Source organism: Pseudoliparis swirei, chromosome 13 (genome assembly GCF_029220125.1).
Source record: "Pseudoliparis swirei isolate HS2019 ecotype Mariana Trench chromosome 13, NWPU_hadal_v1, whole genome shotgun sequence".
Classification (NCBI taxonomy): Eukaryota; Metazoa; Chordata; class Actinopteri; order Perciformes; family Liparidae; genus Pseudoliparis; species Pseudoliparis swirei.
In genome coordinates, this window is record NC_079400.1 from 12800459 (window position 1) to 12825839 (window position 25381).

Below are 25381 nucleotides of genomic sequence, written 5' to 3' on the forward strand. Positions count from 1 at the left end.
CTGAAGGCTGTCGTTCATATTTGCGTTCTGCATCAGACGGACGATACGGATTTGCGTCCATTCGTGCTACAAGTCAATGACGTCTTCCTCCGTTAGAATTAGCCGTGGGCTTCGTATTTTTGGTGCAATGGGAGCGCTTGTGAGCGCCGCGGAGCATGTCGGGGCGAATTTCTCACAAGAACTAAAATAAATGCTCCCTCGGATATCAAAACACATTTGGGGGGAATTGATGACAAAGAGTCGTTTTTATTCTTAAATACTGAAAAAAAGACCACCACGAGGGGTCTATCTGTGCCTGTGTACTCCACGCTACCAGCCCCAGCTGTGGAGAAATTGGTACATCTATTTATAAAGCATTCCTAGTTCTATGTATTTTACTCGTGATTTTGTGTTTATTTTATTTTATGTTTTGTACTATCTGGACCTTGAGTCTGAAATACAAGTTGGGTTGATTGAATGATATGGTTTATTCATGTCTCAAAACAGAATAAAATAAGGTCACCTTAGATCCCAAACTAGACTTCAAAAGAACATGATAAAAGCCAAGAGAAGACTGGAATAAACTTCCTCTGCCCCTGAACTGATTGCAGCCTGAAGTTTATGAAGACACTTTTTTAAAGAGAAGGAAATATGAAACATGGACCAAACCCAGGAGACAACTGAAGGGTCTCTCCTGCATCTTTAACCGACTTCTCAAATGAGTTCCTCTTTCACACATGTGGCACACGGCAGGTGATTCTCTGTTTGTCTGTTTGCTGTTTGATTCTCTCTCCATTCCTTGAATCTTCGTGACGATTTCTCTGTCGGCCTTCACGAGCGGACGTTCCCGAATCTCGTCGTTTGACATTTTTGTTGCCTCCTTCATGTAAATCAGTGGTTCTCAAACTTTTTCTGTCACGCCCCACTTCGAAAGAAGAAAGATGTCCGCCCCAACAAAATTTTAACAAGATGGGCCACGCTGAATTTTTATTGAAATGACCACTTTTGGTGACTCCTCCATCTGTGCTTTTTCAAATAATAGAATTACTTTGCAATCATTTCGGCCGAAATGAGTTTCCTCTGTAGGGTGGCCGAGCTCAGCCTTAGAGATAGAGTAAGGAGATGAGGTTCCTCTGTAGGGTGGCCGAGCTCAGCCTTAGAGATAGGGTAAGGAGATGAGTTTCCTCTATAGGACTCAGCCTTAGAGATAGAGTAAGGAGATGAGTTTCCTCTGTAGGGCTCAGCCTTAAAGATAGAGTAAGGAGATGAGGTTCCTCTGTAGGACTCAGCCTTAGAGATAGAGTAAGGAGATGAGTTTCCTCTGTAGGGCTCAGCCTTAAAGATAGAGTAAGGAGATGAGGTTCCTCTGTAGGACTCAGCCTTAGAGACAGGGTAAGGAGATGAGTTTCCTCTATAGGACTCAGCCTTAGAGATAGGGTAAGGAGATGAGGTTCCTCTGTAGGACTCAGCCTTAGAGATAGGGTACGGAGATGAGTTTCCTCTATAGGACTCAGCCTTAGAGATAGGGTAAGGAGATGAGTTTCCTCTATAGGACTCAGCCTTAGAGATAGGGTAAGGAGATGTTCGTTGCTGCTTATTGTGGCAGCAATTAACCTGTTTTGCCCTGAATATCGTTCCCCTTGCACCCCACCTGTAATACCGTGGCGCACCACTAGAGTTTGAGAACCACTAATGTAAATGGACCCTTCCGTCACCCTCAGATGTGTTTGTACCGGCGCGCTGTGGATTCTCTGGACAATGAGCGGCTCTGTTCACACATAACACACGTTTTGTAGATGCTCTGCAGATATGTGCGCTCCCACGTCGAGCTCCTGTAGATAACGTCTCCATGAGTTCATGAAAGGGTCTTCGGTTCTGTCCGTTGCACCCGGCAGCTCGTAGCACGCCGTTATCCGGACACATTGATTAAACACGCCTGAGGCTTTTTGTGGACTTAATTGACTCGCAGGGTGCGTGACGAGTTTGTTATGCATGTCCTACGGTTTCCTTTGGCTCACATAAAATATCCTCCAAATATTGAAAATTGTCACTGGAAAATAAACCCGGCGTACATTATATTCCCGCTTGAGCAGCCTGATACACTCCAAGTCCAGTCACCCAGCTCCAAAGACTGATGTAACAGTGAGGTAAGGACCACCTGCTGGGGGAAGTCCATTAGGACCCCCTGTGGGCACGGATAGAGGCTCTTACAGTATATGACAGGTTCAGCAAGGCAAGTGTATATACAGCAACACGGCAATTCAAAGCGCTTTACAGAAGACATTGAAGGCATCGCGACAGAGTGCAAAATAATTTATAAATCAATATAATAGAAAATAACACAAGTTACAATAGAATGAGAGAGGTGTGGACAAACAACAATAGAGTAAGACATGGTTCAACAAGAGAATGCACAAACACCATTAATCTCTAAAGAAGACTTTCAAATCAGATCACATATATTTAACGTTCACTAAAGTCAGCGGTTATTACAGTTTTTTTCGTTTGCTAAGCGACAGCGGGCACAACTGGAGTCACATGTGCAAAACTCTAACTACAGTCTGCACAGCAGCAGTTCATGTGGACCAAACTCTAGTTTGTTTTTCATTGCTTGAACACAGTTTTCAAAACTCTAACACTTATCCCATGACTTTAACCACAACCTGCACAACACTGTGGATTTACAGCACTTTGTTCAAACGCTAACACACTGCTGTCAAAACTGTGAAACACACATTCAAAACGGAATATATTTCAGCCTTGTGCCATTCAAACACTGCTGATTGCAATTTCAGCTGAAAGGCTAAGCAGGTGTCTTGTTTTAGACTTGTTAGTGAACACACACACATATATATATATATATATTACAGTATATATAGGTAGAGCTCAGAAAGACTCATTTTGGAAATGGAACAAGGAAGACGGGTTCGTGGAGGGAGAAGGTGGCAGGGAGAGGGGGATGCGTGGAGGAAGACAAAGAGCTGTTATTCCAGATGAAATAAGGGCTACACTTATAGACCATGTAATGTAATGTCGTGAACCAAGTGTTTGGTCACCACCCACATGACCAAATGTCTCTTTTGGAAGCCATGCGTGCCGGATGTGAGGACACGAGTCCAGAGGACTGCCAGGGATGGATAAGGCCCTCCAGAAGGTTCTTCCCCAGGTGGCAAGAGAGAACATTAGATGTGATGTTGATGACAACATGTGGCCTAATGCTAGAGGCAGGATTAGACCCTCAATTATTTGATTGAATTATGTACTTTTAGTTTCTACCTTTTTTGCTCATTTCTGTAATTCCGTAAATTACTACAGACTATTGAAGCAAGCTGCTAATTTTCATTTACCTTAAAGAATTGTTATGTTCTAAAAAATTAATAAATCATGTGAAAGAATGTCACTCTTTTCTTTGAAGAAAATATTACTTTGTTTGAAGTCACTGAAATTGTTCAAACTGTAAAGATGAAAAGTTAGTATTTTCTGTATTGGTGTTTGATGCTCGTGTTTTTACTCTCAGTGTGTTCTGAGTGACAGTGTGTGTTACCTCAGTGTGTGTTACCTCAGTGTGTGTTACCTCAGTGTGTGTTATCTCAGTGAGGGTTGTGCATGTTGTTTGGCTGCACTGAGCGTGTTTTGAATCATGTGTTAAGAGTTGTGTTGCTTGGAATGAGTTTTGCAGGTGATGTGAACTGTTTAGCTCAGGTGACTGTTGGTAGTGCAGACTGTGGTTAGAGTTTTGCACATGTGACTCCAGTTGTGCCCACTGTCGTTTAGCAATCGAAAAAAACTGTAATAGTATCAGAAATATTTATATAGCAGAGGAAACGGGTGTGGGTGTCTGTGTGTGGGTGCGTGTGTGTGTAGGTAGGTGTCAGTGTGCCGGGGTGTGTGTGTGCATTGGTGTGTGTGTGCGTGTTTGTTCACGGTGATGGAAACACAATGCGTGCAGCAGTGTGGCTCATTGTTGAATGTTGTTATTGTGGACAACAATAGATCTTCATTGTGTCGTTAACAACAGGAAAGAAGCCGTGTCCTTTAAGACGAGACGACACGCAACAACATATTGTCAGTTATAATTTCATGTCAAGTGGAAAGAAAATATCCAAAAAACACATTCATGTCAAAACTACTGTTTATTTGTATTATTGGGAAATCTTATTTTTTTCCTCCCTTTCTTACCTGTAATAACTTCATCCTTATCAATAATGTTTATGTTTATTCTTAGACTGAGGCAGAAGTCTTCCCTTCAGAGCATCGCTTACATTCCTCTCTCTAGTCTGAAGATGTTCACAGAGGGACGTTCGTGATCAAAGCTTTCATTTCATACAAAATGTTTTGGGGTGGCTTTAGCTCAGTGGGGTAAGAGGCCTCAACCCCCATTAGCTGCAAGTCGAAGTGTCCTTGAGCAAGGCACTGGCAGTGAACTAATTTCCGATTAATAAATTTTTTTATAACAAAAGGACGAAAAATAGATTACCATGGTTTTTGATAACTGTCAATTCATTCAAAATAAAAATGGTCTTAATGTCGTAATCAACTGCTAATTGTTATATTGGTGATGTTTTGTATCTCATCGTAATAGCACTACAACTTCCAGCTGTTTTCACTGGGGAAAAATACAAGTGCAAATGTATAAATGATATCAGCCAAACCTTTAGATGTGGTCAAAAACATGTGTTAAAGAAAAAGTATCATGGATACTGAGTCATGTGATCCAGCTAAACCATCATGTCAATAGTACCTGGTATCTATGGGGAAATCATGTAGCGTGTCCTACATACAGGAAACACCAACAATCGGTTCTGTTTTCTTGTCACAAACACACACACACACACACACCTGTTACAATCATGCGGCCTGAATTAGTATTGATCAGTAGCGTGGGCGGTGTTGCACAAGCACAAATACGTACACATAATATCCCCAGATTCACCTCATAGTTTTCAAAGTAAAAGCACTCATGAAGCTCATGTTGTGTTATCAATTACATTCAGTTCATTTTGTATGAAGCCCCAAATCACAAATTACAAATTTACCCCAGAGGGCTTTACAATCTGTACATATACGAAAGAGGCGTGGCAAATGAGGTCGGCCTTTAAGACAGGAGGCACAAAGAAGGAGGCGGGGCCAATGGTAAGGAAGGGCCAATGGGAAAGAGGCCAGTCCAGGCCAGGAAGTTTAGGAAAGAGAAACTTTCCAGTTAATGTATATGTCCTTTATCCTGCTGAAAAGATTCATGAGGCTAATTGCTTGCTGTGAAGTGCAACATCAATTTCCCCTTTTAGCATTTAAGTGTAAAGTCTCGTAAACTGACAGTTCCCATTCACATTATTCAGGACCTAAATGAGATGATTGTTCTGCTCTCGGATATGAGACACGGGACCCAAAAAGCTCTTCAACATGTAAGTTGCAGTGTTTCCATGACGTAAAGCACCAGACCAGCGGTCCCCAAACTTTTTCCTGAGAGGGCCACATAACGTTTCCCTTGTCTGCTGGAGGGCCAGCCGGGGGGTGCTAGTGAGAGGTGAGAGTGTGCTTGCCTGTGAGCGCGTGCAGACAACATTTAACGGTGCGCTCTTTTAATGAAGTATCGATACTAAAAATATGCTAAATCACATCGTTTTTAACGTACGGGTACTTTGTTAGTATCGCTGCAGCGTGACAGCAGTAGATGTAGCGGACTAACATTCAAGCTAACCTAAACCCCCAAACGCTGTGGACATCTGAACGCTGATTGGCCGAGACGCGACACGTCCCATCAAAGATGTTTTATTGCGAAGAGCACCACTTCACATTTTTTCCAAGTCTCACTGCAATCTCAACGGCAGCGGGCCAGGTGAAAAAAATAATAAATCGGAACGAGTCTCTGGTATTGTTCAGGGGGCCGGTCCAAATGTGGAGGGCCGTAGTTTGGGGACCACTGCACCAGAATCTGGATCTATCATGAGGTTGAGAGACCGCATTCGTCTCCATGGTGATGAGTGAGACCTTGTGACTCCTTTAACCCCACGCAGCCCTCCGACAGCGCAGACATCACTTTGTGTTTCACGCGAGTCCAAATGCTTATTTTGGCCACTTTCACAACCGGTTTAAGGAACACAGCATCTGTTTGCCCAGTTAGTCACGCTCATATGGGTTCAGGAAAGCTGTCACCCAAACACTGGTACAGACCTAACAACATACCTGAGGCCTATGGTGGGTCTCGGCCCTCTTACAAGCGTAATCTGGAGCTTTTCGTTAGTGAGCTGGAACCAATCAACCAACCCAACCAACCAACCAACCAACCAACCCAATCAATTCAACCAACCAACCAAACAACCAACCCTAACCAACCCAACCAACCAACCCAAACCAACTCAACCAACCAACCAACTTTACGAGAGAAGTAATTATAACTTCAATTCAGAAGCTAAACCACAAATAAATCTATCTGCTGATTGCTTCCTGGGTAGATTTCACAATCTAGTAATTGATCTCAATGACTCCCATATATAGGCAAATCATTTTGTAGACACGGTAACATGTATGGTCAGCCCTGCTATTTGGCCTCATTAGTACGTCAACAGCTGTCACTTCATCAGACTCTCAAAACGTGTGTTAGTGAGTACAGTCCTGTCTCTTCCTCCATCATAACATGCGCCCGATTTGTCTCATTGGAACAACATATCTTATAATCAGTGTTGTCTGTATTGATATGTACACATTAGGTGTTTTAAAAAATGTGATTTCCCCCCACGGTGGGTCGTTCGCCAAAACTGTCAAATCAAGGAGTTTTTTAGAACTTCCTGTTTGCTCCTGTTTGTTTGTTTGTGAACAAAAAAGAAAAAGGGACCAACGTTTTTTAACATTTGAACCAAATTAACCCAACTGACTTACCAAATAGAGTGTAGTTTGAGCAGGAAGGTGATGAATAACATGGTATAGCAGCAACTATTATTCAAAGCCCACGATTCACTCCAAAGAGCAGCTACTTTGTGTTTATTTACTCAGACCGCATCTTTAAATAAAACCACACAACCTCATAATTCATCACACCAGCACACATAATTTGTTTAAGGACATTTTTTTTGCATTGCACATTAATAAAACAGAGGGACGGGCCCTGTGCACAGACTCATTACACAATGTGCGTTGGCAGTACAAACCACAGTAGGCCTATTCCTTAATGTGCAGAAAAATCTGAAAAAACTGGATCTCATTTCCAAAACTGAACATTATATTCTGTGAAGCAGTATTATAAATAAGCAATTGAGGAACAACAGAGTTCTTGTCAAATATGATTGTAATAAATAATAAAAACACATTTATGAATATGAGACCGTGGAGCTGTCTGCTAATTGTGACTGTATGGCCAATACTGGCACAATGGAATATAAAGTTAAATCACATTCACAAGTTCATACCGTCCATTGATGGATTGAGAAAAACATATTTTCTAACATTTTTATTTGAATATCCAGAGCTTCTGTCTTTTGATTCAAAGTCATCTCAGATCAGGGGCGGAGCCACAATCTGTAAATCCTTTAGGACAAAACATGATAGGAGGAAATAAATCATCCTGTTGATCCTCCATCCTGTTTTACATCCAATTGTTAATAACACAACACATATTGAGGATGGCTATAGTTCCCTCCTGCCACCTAAAAAGAGGCAACAAATTGCTTTGTATAAAGTTAAATAAAAAATATAGGTACAAAATGTATTTGGCATAAACAGAATTACTGATATGGAAGCATTGTTTTGTTATTCTATGCTGGAGTAGAGTTCACAGAAGGAATGTTTGGATCATAAATCTGCTGCATTTCAATCAAAATGCCCAAAATGATCTCTGCAGCTCTAACTGGAAATTAAGGTTCCCCTACAATGCCAAGTAGATATGGCCTTCATTGAATGGTAGGATAACAGAAGAATATAAACAATGACAAACATTCCCAATCTTAGCACCTTGGCATGCTAACCCTTGCTAATTAGCACTCAACATGGGATTGATGGGAATTTCATTAGTTTTGTTGATCTTTGATCATAAAAGTGACAAACTGAAATCCCGTCAGTGACGACATTTTGACCAAAACCACAAACCAATCATATGATGGAACTAGAGGAAAAGTCTGGGGGTCATAAAACTGGTTCTTCCTCTGGGGTCCACGAACATCTGTACCAAACGTCATGGCAACCCATCCTGATCTGATGTTTTGGCACAGGTTAAGGCAAAGCAAGGCAGTTAGAGAAATAAAATACAGTAGTGAGATGGTGACATCGATTGATATCCTTGAATATGGTTCAATTAAAGGCCACAGCAGACAGAAAAGTCTTCAATCTGGATTTAAAGGAGCTGAGGGTCTCAGCAGACCTACAGCTTTCAGGGACCTTGCTCCAGAAAAACTGAACGCTGCTTCTCCATGTTTAGTTCTGACTCTTCTGACTAGTAGACTAGTCCCAGAGGACCTGAGGGGTCTGGATGGTTCATACGGTAGATTATAAATGTATTTAGGCCCTGAACCATTCAGTGTTTTATGAACCAGCAGCAGGATTCAGTAAAGACTTTGAGCTGCTGGTGTTACAAGAGGAAGTGTCCGGTGATCAGGTGATCGGGGCGACCTGAACATCTGTACCAACTGTAATACCAAGCCACCCAATGGTTCATGAGATATGAGAGTCTGGAGCGGTGTGAGCTGGTGAGCCGGTCGACGGTTGTCAGTTACTTTGGCTGTCAGATCTTTTTGGGGTTTAGCCACGGGGAACAAATCTGACAACGCCACAATCGTGGATCTTCCAGACAAATACCACACCACCACTGGCAAGTTAGGACTTGGTTTGGCAGGGGAAATGCCATCTGTTTGCTCTCATTCTTTATAAACAGAACAGCAAGCATCCAACCCTTCCCATCAGAGACAAGAAAAGCACATCACCGAAATGGCTCAAGAGTGCCAAGCTTGCCTCACATATTCCCTTAGCCCATGGTACTTTTTCCTTTTTAAATATGCATACCCTTATGTAATAATTCTCGAGTGGAGGATGGGGATATGCGACAGATAGAAATATAATTCCAGTACACCACATTGGCAAATGAAAATGTAATTCATTTTAAATAGAGTGGGATCTTCGAGACAGCCTTTTTGTGGTGGTCACGCAATAAAACAAATGAATGAATGAATGATCTTTATTTGTCATATAGACAATATAAAACAACAAGACGTCTGTTGGTCCGGGTATACATAGTCTTGCTGCACACGAGAGTACATGAGACACATTTTCAATACTCACAACTTAAACTTTACTGTAATAGTCAGTCATACACACACAGGTCCATACAAGATAGGTTACCTAGAGGAGTCCATGGTCCATGTCACATAACAGCTCAGGATACGTATACGTTTGCTGTTCTCTTTTTGTAGAAACATATAGTGGGTTGGCATTGTGTCTGCTGACCACCTGGGGGCGACTCCTCTGGTTGTACAGAAGTCTATGCATCATGTGTTAGTGCTGAATTCTATCTCCTGACCACCAGGGGGCAACTCATCTGGTTGTATATAAGTCGATGATTCATGTGTTAACGCTGCATTCTCTCTCCTGACCACCAGGGGACGACTCCTCTGGTTGTATAGAAGTATATGCTTCATGTGTTTCACTCCCAACTCGTGAAGATACTAATGCTTGGTTAGTGCCCCTGATAGTTAGTGTCTGATGGCTTTGGGTCAGATCTGAAGGCTGCAGTAAGGACTCCGCCTCGGTACATGGGGCGCCAAACCTCAAAGTTAAGCCAGCAGGCAATCCCACATAACTAAGTTGTAACCCAAACCACAATATTTCTCTCCCAAAAAAACAAGTAATCATTGGAGGTTTATTGTAAAAAGAGTCTGTAAGCATGTACCGAGCGTAAACTGTACTTTCGCCACGTCCGTAACTGGTGCTTCAAAGTTGCATCATCGTGTTAAACGTAGGCCTAGAGAGCGAGAATGTCTCGGTTCCAGATCTTCTTAGATCTGGAAGCACATTAAAGAATGTTCCAACTATAATCTTCATTTTAGTCTTAAACAAATAAATTCCATTCTGATCAGAGCTACAGAAATATGTTGCTTAAATACACTTAAATGTTGATTTTCAAATCACTTCAACAGTACGTTAGACATTATTGTACCAAAGATACTTGTGGGTTGCATCATAAAAATAGATTATTCAAGAAAGTGTCTAAAAATACAGCAATTCAGCAGCAATGCATCAACAAAGCATCAGATCTGTTCACTGAGCAGTGAAACCTCGCTCCTACTAGATTTATGTGTGCATGGACCATAAAATGAAGTCAAGCATCTTTTCATCCTCGCAAAAAAAAATGGACAGCTTCATAATTTCAGCGGCTTAACAGAGACAAACGGTGCAGAGAGACAAGAGGAATGGAGACGGGAGGGGGGCTTCCTTCAATGGCTAAGAGGCTAAACTCTCCAAGGAGGCAGCAGCCGTTAATTTACTGCTGAAAAGAAGCATAATTAGTCATCTTCAAAATCATTTTAATTATTAAATCGTGATTTTACGCCCGGAAAGAGATAATATCAGACTCTTTAAAAACAAGAGTAAAATCCAATTTCCAATTTTGCTCAGTCCACCGGGAGCGGGAGGATCAAGGAAGACACCGACTGTTATTAAAAAGTAGAGCTGGCCTCATTTCGGCAAAAATGGAGACCTGTACGCTTTATGGTCATAAACATTTGCAAAGTCATGGTTGTGGGGGCTTTAGTGTTGCATTTTGTTGTTTTTCTGTCAACAAACATCAAGTTTAGGTTTCCCACGGATACAGTATGTTAGTTTGATGTATTCTCTAGCATACAATATACTTTAAGACGTACACATTTCACTCATTTCAGCTGTTTGGTCACTATGAATGGATTTGCATGAAATATAATAAAGATTGACTGAAAGTTAAACTGTGGTTGGTTGGAGACGAGTTCAGTCAATGATTCATGAAACATGATGGTGACTAGACGTGTGGTTGTGAAGTTAAAGGGCAGCTGTTCCATATTTTATAACAGTAAAATAACTGTTGTCAAAACAATTTGTCAAACTTCATAAAAGGTGCAAGAATAAAGAAATACAGCAGCGACGAGGCCACGTGCAACATATGCTGACTCATCAGCCCGATGAGCCAACACAGTCCTCGCTCCCAGCTCCTTAAATATACATCTCATCATGCATTTTACCAAAACTCCTGATTTTTATTTTGTTTTCCTTTTTCAACAAAAAAACAGTTGCACTTGTCAATTTGCTTATTTCAGGCATATACAGTATTGTCACAGTAAACCTCTGTCTTCACAGGAAACTACCCAGTTAGGTTTAGGAAACACAAATACTTCGGAAAATATTTTTACAATATTTAAATAAATATAATATAATAAATATAATAATCTTATAATATAATATAAATATTTAAATAAATAAATGTTTAGGAAAATATTAATAATATACGTTGTCAGATTTAGAAAAATATTCTAAATGAGTTAGGCGGACGAATTACTTAATATTTCAGTATTTCTTCAAGTTAATAGTAAAGCTCACATCCTCTATTATCACACCAACACTGTTCAAAATAGCCGTTGTGGTTGCAGAGATACGCCCTCATTAGTTTGGGTATTTCATATCGAGCAGAAAAAAAATAGGATGGTTTTTAAAAGGTTAAACAAAACCAATTTAAGTTAAGGAACAGATCATCAGAGACTGAGTTAAGTTTGAATGCTGATGGAATCAGAGTGAATACATATTACATCACATAATAGCTGGTAATTCAACATTATTTCATGTAAATCTTATCGTTGGCTTAATAGATCAAATGCGAAAATGCTGTTATAATAAAAGGCATCAAGTGTAATATTTCTATATTCATTCTTTGATTCATCCCAAAAGTATTTTAATATATAAACAGTGGATATGAAAAGTATTCAGACCCTTTTAAAATGTTCACTCTGAATAGGGTCTGAATACTTCTGACCAGGTGATATTTTTTTTTTTTTTTTGCCAAACATTTCCACATTTCTGTTTTTTTCTGTCAAGATGGGGTGCTGAGTGACATTAATGAACTTTTTTGATTTTAGCAAATGGCTGCAATGAAACAAAGAGCAAACATTTTAAAGGGGTCTGAACACTTTCCGTACCCACTGTATCAATCAGGGGGTTGGCGATTCAATCCCCGCCAAAGTCGATGTGTCCTTGAGCAAGACACTTCACCCTGAATTGCTCCCCGTAGCTGCATGTCTACGGTGTATCAATGTAACATGTCTCTGAGTACCTTTAAAAAGCACTACATAAATTATTAGTATTATGACGTCAGTGGAGCAGCAGAGAAGGAGTTACTGAGACTTCATGTTTTCCCCTCAGATAACAGAAGGTTCCCTCTTCTGGCTCCTACGTCAATGTGTGGATCAGTGGATACCGAGACTGACGCCTTCACAGTCACACAAACCACCATCTCTGTTTGTCCAGTCGATTGAATATCAAAGGTGTCCGTCAAGCAATCGAGGATGAAAACTGGGCATTTTCATCCGATTGATAAAATATGCCACATCCCCTGTGTAGCGATGCATAGAGGATCCCAGCAGAAAGATGTATTTCTTCTTTTCTGGACAGCCTCCCTGTAGCAGATGGGTAATGTTCATCTGTGTTGGTGTTGCAATAGCAGGGATCATTAATTACCCCGAGAGGTCCCTTTGGAGCTTTCCCCATTAAAGAATCTAGTGCGCGCACTAAGCTTAGAAACCTATTCCACCGTTATCCTCACCACGCGCGTTGGGGCTGAGCCTTTCTTTCTCAAACTGGACATGATCGTGACATAAGCTCCGCCTGTCATCTCGTCTCAGTGCTGATCCGTTACTCGTTACCGCTCAGCCTCCCGACTGAATGACAGCTGCTCAGGCATCAGTCATTTAGAAAAGAAACCTTCTCCCCTCTGCTGACGTGTGTAGCACCCTGAAATTTTTTATGTCATATAACTTACTGATTTAATACAGCTGTGTCCATTTCTTATAATTTACTTTAAATGTGTGTTTATGGTTGATTCATGAGTTGTTCCTATATTTGAGAGTGTTGATCACCTGTGCACATACTATCTGTGAAGGGAGGAAAGTGCTTCTTGTCCCTTTGGAAGAGAGCGCTGTCTCTTTATGATAGGGGCACCGTCTCTTTAACAGGGGCGCTGTCACTTTAAGAGAGCACTGTTTCTTTAACAGAGCTCTGTTTCTTTAAGAGAGGGGCACAGTCTCTTTAAGAGAGGGTTGTTGTCTCTATAATTGAGGGGCACTGTCTCTTTAAGAGAACACTGTGTCTTTGAGAGAGGGGCGCTGTCTCTTTAAGAAAGGGGAGCTATTTATTTTAGAGAGGAGCACTGTCTCTTTAAGAGAGGGGTGTGTGTGAAGGTGCATTAAGCAGGCTGAGAACAACACAACGTATGCTTGTTTTAAGCGGGAATGTTTTACATAAAAGTTGCAGAACAGAAGAACGACGTGTTCCTGAACAGTTCATTTTAAGGGTGCAGCACATACACGACTATACGTGACCTCATTATGCAAAAGAGGCATGCTTATTTGCTGATGCGGCAGCCAGATATTCATAAATATATGCGTTCACCTTTACCGGGGGGAAATCCAAACTCACCCTTACACCGACCTATCAGTGATTTTCAATGAATAATTATATGCAACCCGGCATCATCCGTGAAGAAAAGTACATCAAGTAAGGATTTCTGCTTTTACATTACACTTACAGATAAGGACGACCTTTGGAAACAAACATCTGTTGATTAAAATGTTTTTTCCTGCAGGCCACGATTGGTATATTATAGAGGTCGGGCTGCTTTCACGTTGCCCCGCGTTGCATCATTGTTGCTCTCGCTGCTCTTATCAGACACTAATCCATAGATCAATAGACTGTGATGAGCCCACTAATTAGACCAGGCCGATATTTTAACGAATGAGTAACCACCATGAGACAGCAGGGTGACATAGGCAGTGACGAAGTAGTGTGTTTGATACTGCTATTCACAAACATTAAAGTAGCATTTGTTCACTCATAGCATGCGGCACGAGCAAAGTCCGGACGTTATCCTTACACAGCGCTTCAAATGGGCGAGAGCAACGTCCCATTACCCCGCTGAGGTCTGCTAATGGACGTTTCTCCTTTTTCTGCTCTCTCACTTTATAAAGGCTTTGAAAGAACGAGGTCCTTGACCAGCGACTGCCCAGGCAGTTTCCCTGAATTGATAATAATAACGACTGTAATCCTGGAACACGAGGCACAGAACATACTGTTATTTCTGAGTCACACTAAATATCCGCTAACACAATGATTGACACCTTAGTAATAAAATGTGGCCGATCAAAAAATAACTTTGGTTATTACTATATTTTCCACGAGATGACAGACAGGTGCCCCATGCCTAGAAAATCCCATTCTGTGAAAGTCTATATTACATGTCTCGACATACATATCTTACTGTGTGATTTGAAGTTCAGAGTTGAGTTCACAAAGTTGTTTGACCAAAAGTTTGGAGTCGAGTCCAATGACTTCGCTAGACATCACACATTCGATGACATTAGACTTGTAACTTTACTTAAGGGGCAGGTATAGATTATGTTCAAATCAAAAGGCCCAACAAGTACGTTATTTAAAACGTTGGCCTTGAAATAAATAAATGTGTTCCTAGCGTGAACGCTGGGAGTGCTAACAGTGTTGTGGCAAAATGAAGAGCAGAGAGACATTGATTTGGCAAAGCTACCCAGTGGGAAGTGTTTTAATGAGCACAATGTTAGGACTCAGCCATTCGGGGTCCCACCAGCCCGATCGCACTGAGACACCGGGTACCTGCCAGAGAGTTGCGTACCTGGCGACGAGGATGAGCCGGGCGCGCTCCGGCGCACACCTGAAGCCACTCTGCTCACGTCACAGCTGCGCCTCGTAGCTCGTTCCACGGGGAGTTAAGTAGCAGGACTGCCGGTAGCTCGCTGAGAGTTCGTGCCAGAATCTCAAGGAGAGGGATCGCTCGTCCCCTGGAGTTTTTTGTGTCGGAGCTTTTTGGTTCGTGTGGATTACCGGTGATGAACTCTTTCCCGTGGATTATTCGAGAGTGACTTTTTGTTTGCGTTTTTCCTCTGCCATTTAAGGAGGCAGTTTTCTTTCGTTTCTTGGAACTTTACGCTCCATTTGTTGTTTAAATAAACTACGCCGTGTTTTTTCGGCTAAACGTGAACACTGTCTGTTTTCCTGCACTTGGGGTCGAAGAAAAACCATAACACACAAGGCAACATTCACCGAGTTCAACAAATCTGTTTTTCTAGAATATTTAGCACATATTTGGAGTGTACATTTAGCCCCTCCCGTCAGAACTTTTAACCAATCAGATCAATTGTTGGAGAATCTGGCACACGATTTACTCCGGTTGGATCAAGGTGACCGTGACCCAACCGCACTAAATACCCAAGGATCACTGTCTGCTTCCAGGAAACATCTGTTCGATAACCAAGCCATGGTAATCATACCAATAGCAAGGTACATCATTGTTTATGCTGGCTAACTCTAAGGAGTTCAACCTAGGTTATATGATTTTCTCCAACAACAACCGTGTTCATTACCTTCGCATTGAAAATGCCGGAAGGTTATGTTTTGATCGCCGTGCATTTATTTATTTATTTGTATGCGTGTTATTCGCAAAACTCAAAAAGTATTGAACCGAATCGCATGAAATTTGGTGGGATGATTGTTTATAATCCGGGGACCAGTTGAGATTTTGGGATCGATCGGGTCAAAGGTCAAAGGTCATGAACAGGTCAAAATCTTTGGCAGAACTCAAAAAGTATTGAACCGAATCGCATGAAATTTGGTGGGATGATTGTTTATTATCCGGGGACCAGTTGATGAGATTTTGGGATCAATCGGGTCAAAGGTCAAGGTCATGGAAAGGTCAAACTCTTTTTTTACCATAGCACGATAAATTTTTGTCCAATTGGCATGCAACTAATGCCAAAATGTTAATAATTCAATGCCCAATCTTGTGATATGCGAAGGTATGCGCTCTACCGAGTGCCCATTCTAGTTGATTACATGGATTATTCTAATGTTGTGGGATTGTCTTTGTAGGGAGGCCTAAAGGGATGAGCTTTCACTTAATTTCTTGAGTCAACCTTTGGCTAGCTAGTGTGGCTTGCTATATTATAGTAAATCTATATTACATGTCTTCACATACATATCTAACTGTGCCATTCAAAAATTAGAGTAGAGTTCGCAAAGTTGTTTGACCGCTTTTGACCTAAAGCTTGGAGTCCATTCCGATGACTTCACAAGACATCACACATTCGATGATGATAAACTTGCAACTTTACTTAAGGGGTATCAATTCATTTCAAATCAGACGATCGGTGGTTCAATCTCCGCCCTAGTCGATGTGTCCTCGAGCAAGACACTTCACCCCGAATTGCTCCCCGTAGCTGTGTCTACGGTGTATGAAAAAGCCCAACAAGTACGTTATTTTAAAAAGTTTTCCACAAAATAAATAAATGTGTTGCTAGCTTGACAGCTGGAAATGCTAACAGCCGCATTTGTTGATTACATTGGTTATTCTAATGTTGGGGGAGTGTCTTCGTAGGGAGGCGCAACCCTTGGCTAGCTAGAGCTGTGTGCTACTTTCGTTGGAAGAGTTGGCGACAATGGGCTGGCTTTTCCATTTGGTTCATTACCTTCGCATTGAAAATGCGGAAGGTTATGTTTTGATCGCTGTGTATTTATTTGTATGCGTGTTATTCGCATAACTCAAAAAGTATTAAACCGAATCGCATGAAATTTGGTTGTATGATTGGTTATTATCCGGGGACCATTTGATTAGATTTTGGGATCGATCGGGTCAAAGGTCACGGTCAAGGTCATGAAAAGGTACCAAAAAAGTGCCTGCGGCGAAGGAATGCGCTCTACCGAGTGCCCGTTCTAGTTTATTTATTTATTTGTATGCGTGTTATTCGCATAACAAAAAAAGTTTTAAACCGAATCGCATGAAATTTGGTGGGATGATTGGTTATTATCCGGCGAGCATTTGATTCGATTTTGGGATCGATCGGGTCAAAGTCATGAAAAGGTCAACATCCTCTTGAATCGCATGAAATTTGGTGGGATGATTGGTTATTATACGGGGACCATTTGATTAGATTTTGGGATCAATCGGGTCAACGGTCAAGGTCGTGGATAGGTCAAAATCTTCTTTTTACCATAGCACGGTCAATTTCTATCCAATTGGCATGCAACTAATGCCAACATGTTCATAATTCAATGCCCAATCTTGTGATATGCGAAGGTATGCGCTCTACCGAGTGCCCATTCTAGTTTCTAAATGTATCTGACTACTGCTAGCTTCTCCACAGTTTCCTGCCCTAGCTTCAAGTGCGACATTTAAACACAAATTACCGTCTGCGAGGTTGGATGCCTTCCCCCACCATTTGTGTTGCAGTTTACATCCGCGTCGATCCGAAAAGTCATCTGTTCATAATTTTTTATCGTATTAGATCTTTGTGTGAAAGGGTCATAATTAGCGTACGGATTCCGACAACGTGTTTGTTGAGGTCTTCGCCGCAAAAAATTACGATTAGTTCAGCCTAGCATAATTATTGCGTGGGATGAAGGTGAGGTCACAGTGACCATGACCTTCCGACTTCCAAAAAAAATCTAATTTGGTCATTCTTGAATCCAGATTTGAAGAAATACCCTCGCCAGCATTCCTGAAAACAGCATGAACTCAAATCACGTGGAAACGGCATTTGTTCTTGAAGTGGGAATGTTTAAACAAAGTGTGAAGCGGATGCAGAGCACATATCAGGTGTGAAGATGACAATAAAATACAACCATCAGTGACCTCTGCGACTGTTGGGTAATGTCCAGCCATCGGAAATGTTCAGTCCGGATGAGGATCGCCGACGGCCTTCGGAACTTGACACACTGCCGGATGGGGGCCTAATCCTACCCGCTACTCTGGAAGCTTCTCAAAGGTAAAGAATCCAAGAGCCAAGAAAAAGAAAAATGCTCCTCTGTGTTTGCCACACCCTGTTTTGGTATCTTCCCAGAATAACGTCTATTGATCGTCTGCTTTCTGCCTGTTCAGTCGTCTTATAGGCCTCGTCCTCATTGGCCACCTTGTCACAGCCTGTGGGGTTCCGCTGCCGCTTTAATTACGCCACTATCAACACCAGAATGAAAGCGTCTCGTTATATCTTTTCAACATTGCTCTGATCTTTTGCGGTTGGTTCAGATTCTTCCTCCTTCTCTAGCACCTGTTTCCATTCAATCTTCAAACCAATTTCAAGCACACTGTTGGAATTAGACGCATTCCCATGAACCGGTTTGGAGCGAATAGACTCTGCTACGGTAATGGTCGGTGGGAAGTTGGCGCTATAAGCATGAAATTAGTATAAGTAAACCGGGTTAGGGAAAAACACACTGCTGCAAATATTTTGGAATAAAAGCATTGCTTAAATAAATGAAGATATTCTGTCTTTTATGGATACACGAAGTAGCGAGTTAAAAATATATATATTTTTTATGCCTGTGACATATCCTAGTTATAAACATCATACTGTTAATGTTTATGCTGTGTACTTTGCTGTGACCAACAAGTCCTTCATATTGAACTTACAAATTAGGACCGAGTTCTGATTTGAGGCCCCAATTTGCAGGACAACATCTGTCTCCCACATTGTGGTTTACAGGCAGTACGAGTAACATTATTTGTGTGTCGATGGATGGAAGCGTTTGCAGATGAGACTTGTGTCTCGCTGGTGATGAAAGCGATGATGTAATGTTTATTTTTATGTGGAGCATTTTTCTTAACAAGGTTACAAAGTGCTTTATAGAAAGAAAGAGTTGATGAAAAACAAGGATAACAATAAAATATAATGCAGAAAATAGACAAACGCATATAAATAGAAAGGCAAGAGAGGGATCCAAAACCTAGCAACATATTCCATATTCATGAACACCAACCTATAACATAATGTTTTCATTAGATGCTAATGATGTAAACACATTAAAGGAGGCAGCGAGTTCCACAGTCTGAAACGGTAAAGGTCACCTCTGGTCAGGATCTAAAAAAGAAAAACAGCTGAGTTGCATTAATCTATGGGAATGTACTTAGGAGGTCAATACATCATTGATTTAATATTGAACATAACAGGCAACCTGTGTGAGTTAGCTCGCACAGGACTCGAGAAAGATATTTCTTGGTACCTGATACAATTTGGGCAGCAGCGTCAACTGAGCTTCATCAGGACCCCATGACATCACTTTGTAACACACTAGGTAGACCAGCACTTCCAACTAGGACACTCGACTACGGTGCCACAACAATATATGGTTAAAGCTGTGAATTCAACCAAAAACCACTCTGTTGGTTTGAGGAGAGTATCGTGGTTTGGGTGAAACATGAGAGTGTGAATGAGTCGGGTAATGAGATGCTGAGGGAGGTGAAGTACCGTATTTATGGCCTTAGGAATTAGTGCATGAAGTGCATTACACTCGTCCATGCTATGATTTGAGAAACTAATGTATTGACTGCTGAGACATTCATTGTTTGAAACTGGGTAATCAAGACTGTTGGTGAAGGAGGGTAGATAGTATTGGATCTGGAGACATTTGAGACGGAACACTCTCCATCATCCCAATGAAAGAACCGTAAGAAGAGAGCTAACTACCCTGAAGAGGACTTTGGGGTTATGGGTATTTTGAGTTTTTACATGACAGTTATGAGAATAGCAGATCTAGAACCAAACACAGATGGTGAGATGTGACAGAAAGATACGACTCAAAACGATACTCTGAATACTGAACACTGGAAACTAGGGCAAGTACGCTGGATCAGCCAGATGGTAGGAATGAAGGCGATGACCTGACAACTGACGGGAGGAAAACACACATAATGAAATACACAAGGGACACATCCACTGATAACACAGGTGAGATAGAAAACAAGGCAGCAGAAAGCCAAAGGCACTTTACGATACAGACGATCAAAATTAAACAGGAAACACACCCAAGGCAGGTTATCCCAGTCCCCGCCTCCCCTTGTAATGTTATTTCCATTAGTCTCTACTTGATGACATTTTACGGTGAACAAAGTGAGATGTGGCAGAAGGGAAACCTAACTACTTCTTGGCCTTTTTGCATAGTTTGGGTTCATCGATTGACAGATTTTTTTTGTTTCTCCATTAACTTTCTGAACTCTGAGAACTGCCCAAGGAATGGAAAAGGATATTGTCCAATTAATAATCTAATCTAAAATCGCCAAAACTACACCGTTTATCATAGCCGGCAGTTGAAGAAAAGTTTTATTTGAAATCGGAAAACTTAATTTCATCTTTCTGATAGTCCTTGAACACATCATCGAACGCATACGTCAGAAAGAGCAAACTGAGCCTACATTTATGATATCTGATCAAGAAAATGTTGAACTTGAAATTCTTACGATGTAATTCTTACAGAGATAATACCAAAAAAATGTGTATGGAGCGAAAAAATAAGCCCGAACCTGCTGCTACCTGAAAGAACCCCACCGAGGCTTTAAGTGTGGATGTCGTCTTTGTTTGGAGGGTTAAGCGACTTCGCTGCTCATCCATTGTGGTCCCAACAGAACCACTTCCTCCCCTTTTTATTGCAGAGAAATATCATTGCTCTTGTAACCTGTGGCTCTATTTTAATAATGTTAACCAAAGTCTATGGATTTGTCACCAGGTTCGGCTACGGAGCTCGATTCATGTGGGAAAAAACACCAAATCAAATAGTTCAGTTTTAGTTTTTTTTACTGAAATGTCAACATAAATCAAGAAACACACACATATATTGATAATGAAAAATAAACTTGGGCAAAGTGGGCAGTCATCCATGTTGATCCAACTTCTCGCCATCTGATACAAAGTGGTGGTCATCTGCGCCTGACCTCCTCAAAAACCTGACTTATACAGAAGGTCACAAAAAACAGTTAATTCAACACAAAGAAATGTTTACAGCAGCAACCAAAAGCGCTGACAAACTCAGGGAAAAACAAAGGACAAGATAAAACCCATGCCAAAACAAAATGGGGGTCTAGCATTCAAACAAAGTATGCTAAGCTAGCAGATTGCATCATGCACAACAAAAGATTCACTTAAAAGTAATGCAAGTTGCAATCTGGCTGCACTCACCGCTGTCTGCAAGGGATATAACATGTAAAGGTACGCCAATCAAAACAGGATGTGCCCTTCCTTAACCCGGATATTTATCAGGACTCTGATCCTGGATTGGCCAATTAAATGTGTTGCCTCCATGAGCCAATCAGTGGGTTACACTATCACAAATGAACTGGATCCAATCGATTGATAACTTGTGTCGACACGAGTGAGCTAACTAGGAAGCAGCTGTATGGCGGCGTCTGGTGGATGAGAGTCTCTTCTCTCTCGTAAAGACCAAGAGGGAAGGAGGGGTCGCTCATTAAACTCAAAAACAGCCGTCATCTCGACCGCGTCTCGTCACTCTCTTCATTAGAGTGCTAAGAGCGCAGATGGGGATCTTCGCCGCGAGTCACTGGCAACCCGGCGACATGTCATCACCGCGGAGAGAGGGGAAGCGTTTATCTGCGGTGAAGTGCTCTGCCGAGGGCACCATTATCGCGTTGCGTCTGATTGTTTCTGAACTTCCTCTCCCGCTGCTGTCTCCGACTGGTCGCCATTCACGTCTTGATTTGTATCTCCGGTGTTCCCCGTCAAGTCATCTGTAGTGGCTCCTCCAATCACTGTGTGAGATTGGACAGCTTGATATTGATTCAGAAATCACAGAGCTAGCCCCTTATGTTCAAGAGCCCCCGGGAGCCCCAACTATCAATGTTCCTCAGTTTACTTTTGGTGATGCATGATTTTGGGCTAATACTAGTAATTTAATAGCATTGCTGATGTTCCACAGCTACAACAAGAGATCATTCAACATACGGTTAAAATAAAGGCTACCTGGAAATCGGCCAAATCAACTACATGAGACAACGACATTATCTGAACCCATTTGATACGGACTATGAAAACACTGGTCCATTTTTTTATTTATACTAGGGCTGTCAGCGTTAACGCGTTAATCTATGCGATTAATTTGGCCTAACGCAACTAAAAAAATTTAAACGCACTAACTTTTTTTTTTTTCTTTTTTTTTTTTTAAAACGGAGTGGCACGTTGACACTGTTTCCGTTTTTAAAACAAAACACTCAGCGAGAGAAATCAGATCAGAAAATCAGTGGATGAATCCTCCTCCTCCTCCCTGCTCCTCCTTCCCCCTCTCTTACACAGAGGAACGAAGGGCGGCGACGGTCGCGTAAGAAAGGGCGCGACGCGACACCACGGAAAGCCTTCAGCAACCAAACAAAACTCAGTGAACACTAATCCAAAATCCTCTCCTCTCAGGTAAGGCTCAAGGCTCATTTGTCAGTCAGTCAGTCAGACAACCAGAGGACAACAGACAATGGGAGGCATTTTCAGGCAGAGCTGAGATGAATGTGTTTGATGATGTTTGATGTATGGGGTGTGTCATAAAAAAAAAACAAATGTGAATTATTTTTATTTTAAAAAATAAATAAAAATGCCTCCTCTCAGAGGGTTAGGTGACTGCATATGTAATGTCAGTCCATTAGTGGGCCACTGTCTTCTGCTGTTCAATGTTAAGATTAAGATGACCAATGCCAATGATATATCAATTTTTTTTTTTTTTTTGATAATCTGATTTTTCATCAATTCATCCATTATTATAAATACTTTTTAAATACTGTGTATTAAATATCTCTTTGAAAACACAGCTCTGTGTGAAGTTTTGTCTTTAAAAAATGAACTTTTAACTTTTTTTTAATTTTAATGATAATTAATAATAATAATTAATTCAAATTAATTAGTAATTATTTAATTTTTTAATTTTTTACGAATATATACAGCTTTTTATTTAAATCTTTAAAAGTAACTTGCTCTATATAAGTTTATATTTATATGGATATATATATTTATGTATATTATAAACATATACATATATATTATATGTATAAACATATATTTAAATACAGATATTTTTAGATATTTTGAAATATAATATATTTCGAAATATATATATATATATATGTTCATTTAATTTGGAGGAATTGTTGGTTTTTGTATAGAAGTGTATTGGCATATTCACTCTTCAGATTATCTGATTACAAGAATGTGTGATACTGCATTGCATTTTGAGGAATATCAGAAAAATATTCTAGACATGTTTCAACATGTCTCAACAATACAAAAGAAATGTGAAGGCCATGTACTCCTTAGCAGTCTAATACTCTGTCATCTTCAGAGTGAGAGTTAACGCCCTGGAGATCCATCTTGTGTATATAGAGCAACTTTCTTCCACTGAAGGAACCTCAGAAGAGGGGTTAGATCCCAGCTGATCGCCTCAAAGTTTCTTTCGCTGCTTCGGCTTTGGAGCGTTGCCCAGTTGGCACCGCTTCACTGATGGAAACAGGATCCAGGGAACTGACCCAGCCTGTCTGATCTCCCTCAATCTCCCCATTCAGAGCATTTTAGAGCTCACATTTCAATTCAGATTTGATTTTAAAAAGGCCTCCTCAGTCTGTGATGTAGCTCCATATCGGTGATCCTCGTATTGGCTGGGTACCATTTGTTGTGTACATGTGTTTCTCATCACACACACGATGAATTTAGATTGCAGCGCTGCATGTGATGCAACAATGGAGGCTTCCAGAACCAACAGCAACAGTGACTGTTGCAACGTCCCAGGCACAAGTTCTAAAAAGGGCACATTTTATTCCTTTAAATTTAATTTAGCATAGAGTTAGAGGAAGGTCAGTCACACACTTGTGACGTGGCGTGAACACCAGTGGCACCAAAAGTCCAGCGCCCACTGAGTGTCTTTGATGTTTTAGGTTCACAATCACATTTTAAAACCCGTGTCTTTTCATTCTGACTTCTGCTATATTTGCTAAATAAGGAACAGAAAAGGAGATTATTGGCTGGTTTCCTGGGGATCCGAGTGATGAATGTGGCCATGTTGGCTTTGTTCAGTGAACAGGACTTTTTTGGGGTACTTCTCAACCAGGACCTTATGGTCACATCTTCTCTCCCCTCCCCCACACCTGCTCTTCACATGGATGAAGGTTACATCACAAGCTATTACAATTATTCATCCATTATTTACCTTCATATTTAAAGCACTCAAAGCTAACATGAAACACACACACACTAAGAGGAAGACGCCTATTCATGTGTCGGAGCAGAACCAGTACATTAAGGGAGCTGTGGGAATATTGAGCCTGTTTCCCTCTACATGAGCAGCTTTTTTTCAAGAGCACATTTCCTTTTCCTGTTCGCTCAACGCTAGAAACCAGAGCGTGTATGACCGCGCAGGAGAGCTTAAAGGACACGGGGTCGTTCAGGGTCATACGTGACCCAAAGAGTATTGAATTATTTCTGCCACATTTCATTCGTGCTTAGAATTTCTTCAACTGCAAAACCTGCACTCCAATAAATAAATAAAAAAAGGTAAACATATTTCGCGTGGATCACAACATCGTTTTTATTCAGCATTTGACTCGCTGGACTATCGCTCTGATAAATAAATGTCGTTTTTTCTTTGTATTAGCTTTCCAGCATCGTCCAGTGGCGGCTGTATTATGGGCTGTCATCTCAGGTCTGTAATCACGTGTGCGTTGACTTACATGGAAAAGAGATTTATTGAATGGGCACCGTAGCGACATGTTTTTAGTATCACTCAAAATGAATGTGTGCCATGTTTAGGGTTGGGTACTGTAGCAGCTCTCGCGCCGCTACCCGTGGGTTTCCCCCAAAAGCACCAAGGATCAGCCGACACCAACGAAGAGGTTCCGTTCGGTAACATATTTTATTTGCAACACAGCAGACGGCACAACGACGCGTCTGCTCACTTGCCTCTCCACCTCCAGCTCTGCTGCCCTTTTACATGAGCAGCATCGGCTGCTGACTGATTGAATTACCAACCAGCCAGCAGCCGAGGCCAAATTGGAGACAGCTGCCACAGGTACCAAAGAACGGTGGCAATATGGTTCCTTAACGACCGGTGCCGACCGGACTGAAACGCAACGCACATTTCGGTGCTTCCTTTCGGTGCCTGAGCCGATTGAAATTGAAAAAAAACTATTATTTTGAACTTTTCTGGTGACTCCGCCCTGTCAGCAGGTTACGATAGCCTCTCATCAGCCCCGAGCAAATCAGCGGTCAGGCTGGGCGCTATGTGGAGACTGTGGCCCTGAAAACGTGGAGACCGATGCTGACAAGAGCAGCCTGAACTCAGATTAGTACCGTAACGTTGATTGAAAGTCTTGTATTCATAAAAGTAGGCCAACAAATAATAAATT